The sequence below is a fragment of the Callorhinus ursinus genome, unplaced genomic scaffold, assembly GCF_003265705.2.
Source record: "Callorhinus ursinus isolate GAN/ISIS: 27379988/994484 unplaced genomic scaffold, GSC_fseal_2.0 scaffold4081, whole genome shotgun sequence".
In the NCBI taxonomy this organism is placed as follows: domain Eukaryota; kingdom Metazoa; phylum Chordata; class Mammalia; order Carnivora; family Otariidae; genus Callorhinus; species Callorhinus ursinus.
The window spans coordinates 1-4,552 of NW_027401135.1; the positions used below are offsets into that span (position 1 = coordinate 1).

A 4,552-nucleotide genomic window follows, 5' to 3' on the forward strand; every position below is an offset into this window, starting at 1 on the left:
ATTGCAGTATTGCCTTTGCAAAACGTTCCAGTTTTTTTCTTCCAGTTTTGCCATTTCTTCCAATAAAATTATTTGTTAAAGTTCTCTGGTTGATTCGTGTCCAAATCTCTTGCCTTTCCAGCAGTCCCTCCACCCACCCATGCCCCAACCACACACAGCTCAGGATCTCCAGAGATGGAGGGAGAAGGTATTCTATGGGATCCTGGAAAACACAAAATCAATCTTCCCTTTATAAATGATGTAGGCATATGGGGGTGGGGTGGAATGGGGTGGGGTGGGGTGAGGTGGAGCCCTGGTGAATGTGGGAGCCAGTGCATGGTAAAAGTATAAAAACATGACCTGACAGTCACAATTGGGGTTGCCTCTGGAGAAAGTGGAGGGAATGGGATCGGGCAGGCATCAAAATAAAGGGTTCTTAAATTTTACTTGAAAATTTTTAGTTTACTGATATATGCAAATGTTAAATTTTGTTAACTGGGTAGCATGATGGGGACACCAGAAGCCAGCTTGGCAGAGTATCTCTTTGTGTACTCTGAAAACTATAAAACACTAATGAAGGAAATCAGAGACAAGGGGTGCCTGGGTGGCTTGGTTGGTTAAGCGTCCAACTCTTGATTTCAACTCAGACCTTGACCTCAGGATCCTGAGCTCAAGCCCCGCATTGGGCTCCACTCTGGGTATGGAGCCTACATCAAAAAAAGGAAGAAAGAAATCAGAGACGACACAAACAAATGGAAAGATATTCCATGCTAATGGATTAGAAGGACAAATAGTGTTAAAATGTCCATACTACCCAAAGCAATCTACAGATTTAATGCCATCCCTGTCAAAATACCAACAGGATTTTTCACAGAACTAGAACAAACAATCCTAAAGTTTGTATGGAACCACAAAAGACCCCAAATAGCCAAAGCAATCTTGAAATAGAAGAAGAAAACTGGAGGTATTACAATCTCAGATTTTAAGATATACTACAAAGCTACAGTAATCAAAACAGTATGGTACTGACACAAAAACAGACATATAGATCAATGGAAGAGGACAGGGAGCCCAGAAATTAAACCGTGATTATATGGTCAATTAATCTTCAACAAAGGAAACAAGAATATGCGATGGGAAAAAGACAGTCTCTTCAACAAACGGTGCTGGGAAAACTAGTCAGCTACATGCAAAAGAATGAAACTGGACCACTTTTTTACACCTTGCACAAAAATAAACTCAATGAATTAAAGACCTAAATGTGAGACCTGAAACCACAAAAATCCCAGAGAGGAGCATAGGCAGTAATTTCTCTGACATTGGACATGGCAACATTTTTCTTGGTATGTCTCTTGATGGAAGGGAAACCAAAACAAAAACAAACCTTTGGGACTAGATCAAAATAAAAAGCAGAGCAAAGGAAACAATCAGCAAAAGTAAAAGACAACCTACTAAACTGGAGAAGATATTTGCAAATGACATATCTGATAAAGGGTTAGTATCCAAAATATATAAAGAACATATACAACTCAGCACCAAAAAACCTCACATAATCCAATTAAGAAATGGGCAGAAGACATGGATAGACGTTTTTCCAAAGAAGATATATAAATGGCCAAAAGACATATGAAAAGACGCTCAACATCAGTGATCATCAGGTTAAAACAAATCAAAACCACAATGAGATACCACACCTGTCAGAATGGCTAAAATCAAGAATACAAGAAACAACCGGTGTTAGTGAGGATGTGGAGAAAGGGCTACCCTCTTGCATTGCTGGTGGGAATGCAAACTGATGCAGCCACTCTGGAAAACATAATGGAGGTTCCTCAAAAACTTAAAAATAGAACTACCCTATGAACTACCCTACCCTTGCACTACTAAGTATTTACTCAAAGAATACAAAAATACTAATGCAAAGGAATACCTGCACCCTGATGTTTAGACCAACATTATCTACAATAGCCAAATTATGGAAACAGCCCATCTCCATTAACTGATGAATGGATAAAGAAGATGTGATACACACACACACACACAAACATTACTCAGCCATAAAAAAGAATGAAATCTTGCCATTTGCAGCAACATGGATGTATCTAGAGGGTATAATGCTAAGCAAAATAAGTCAGTCAAGGAAAGACAAATACCATATGATTTCACTCATGTGGAATTTAGGAAACAAACAAACGAAGGGGAAAAAAAAAGAGACAAACCAAAAAGCAGACTCTGCACTGTAGAGAACAAACAGATGGTTACCAGAGGGGAGGTGGTTGGGGGGATGGGGGAAATAGGTGATGGGGATTAAGAGCGCACTTAATCATGATGAGCACTGAGTAATGTATAGAATTGTTGAACCACAATATTGTACACCTGAAACTAATATAACAGTGTATGGTAGCCATGCTGGAATTAACATTTAAAAAAAGAAAAGAGAAAAAGAAGATATACAAATGGCCAATAAGTACATACAAAGATGCTCAACATCATTAATCATTGGAGAAATGCAAATCAAAACCACAATGTGATACTACTTTGTATCCACTAAGATGAGTAAAATTAAAAAAAAAAGACACAACAACAGTGTTGGCAGCTTCACACATCGTTGGTGGAAATGTAAAATGGTATAGCCACTTTGGAAAATATTTGGCAGTTCCTCAAAATATTAAACATAAAGTTGTCATATGACCTAGCAATTCTATTCCCAGGTATAGTCCCAAGAAAATAAAATTATTTCTACACATATCCCTACAAACAAATATTCATAGCAACACTCTTCATACTCACAAAATGGAAACAACCCGAATGTCCATCAACTGATGAAAGGATACATAAAATGTGCTTATAGATATTATGGAATACTATTCAGCAATTAAAAAAGGAAGATTAGGAACATTATGCTAAGTAAAGAAATCAGATACAAAAGGTCACATACTGCATGATTCCATTTATTTGAAATGTCCAGAATAGGCAAATCTATAGAGACAGAAAATGAATGAGTGGTAGCCAAGTCTGGGGAGTGACTGCTTACGGGTAGCCAATTTCATTTTGGTGCGATGAAAATGTGAAAGTAGATTGTGGTAATGGTTGCACAACACTATGAATATACTAAAAAGCAAGCAAATGTTCACTTTCAAAAGTTGAATTTTATAGTGTATGAATTGTATCTCGATAGTTATTTCATTCTTCTTTTGGGGTGGGGGCAGAGCAAGAGGAAGAGAGAATCCTAAGCAGGCTCCATGCCCAGCACAGAGTTGGACCTCACAACCCTGAGATCACAACCTGAGCCGAAATCAAAAGTTGGGTGCTTAACTAACTGAGCCACCCAGGCACCCCTAGAATTGTTATTTTAAAAAATGGCCTCAAGACACCCTGCACCAGGGCGCCTGGGTGGCCCAGTTGGTTAAGTGGGGAATTCTTGGTTTCTGCTCAGGTCCTGATCTCAGGGTGGTGAGACTGAGCCCCGGGTCGGGCTCGGCACTGAACACAGTCTGCTTAAGATTCGCTCTCCCTCCGGCCCTCACCCCACTCCCACCCACCCACACCCCGCTCTCTCTCTCTCGTTCTCTCAATCTCTCTAAAATAAATAAAGCTTAAAAAAAAAAAAAAAAAAAAGACACTCAGAATTGCCCTGCGCCTCCCGCCTCACGCAGACTCAGATGGAACGTTGAACGCGGCGCCCTGCCCCTAAGCCCCTCCTGTTTGCGTGACCACGCCCCCTCGCCTAACAGATCCAACCTCCCAACTGCCCAGTAACGGACCTCATTCCAGCGCCATCACGGAAAGCTGCGCAAGGCTTTCTTCTTCGCCTATAGCTTGAAAACACACCGCAGACCTGTCGCCACCGCCTGTGGCCCTGCAGCCCTCGCTTCGCACCACGGTCACCTTCCTCTTGGTGCCCGGACCACCAGCCATGGCCACCGCACCGCTCTCACAAGTGCGCCAGAACTACCACCCCGACTGCGAGGCCGCCATTAACAGCCAGATCAACCTGGAGCTCTACGCCTCCTACGTGTACCTGTCCATGGCCTTCTACTTCGACCGCGACGACGTGGCTTTGAAGAACTTCGCCCAGTTCTTCCTGCGCCAGTCCCGCGAGGAGACCGAGCACGCCGAGAAGCTGATGCAGCTGCAGAACCAGCGCGGAGGCCGCATCCGCCTCCGCGACATCAAGAAGCCGGACCGCGACGACTGGGAGAGCGGCCTGAAGGCCATGGAGTGCGCCCTGAACCTGGAGAAGAGCGTGAACCAGAGCCTGCTCGACCTGCACCAGCTGGCCACCGACAAGAGCGACGCCCACCTGTGCGACTTCCTCGAGAGCCACTACCTGCACGAGCAAGTCAAGTCCATCAAAGAGCTGGGGGGCTATGTCACCAACCTGAGCAAGATGGGGGCCCCGGAAGCCGGCATGGCAGAGTACCTCTTTGACAAGCTCACCCTGGGTGACAGCGACAAAAAGAACTGAGTTGGGACTGTTTCCCCTATAGCCACAGGGTGCATGGTGACTTTCCCTGATCACCATGCCGAGCCTGCATATTGCAGTATTGCCTTTGCAAAACGTTCCAGTTTTTTT

General features: G+C 43.6%; 1 pseudogene; it reads left to right on the forward strand.

Annotated features, from left to right (window-relative positions):
- The first annotated feature begins 3,674 nt into the window (after nucleotides 1-3,674).
- LOC112818915 (ferritin heavy chain pseudogene) lies at nucleotides 3,675-4,546 on the forward strand (annotated as a pseudogene).
- Nucleotides 4,547-4,552: the final 6 nt, after the last annotated feature.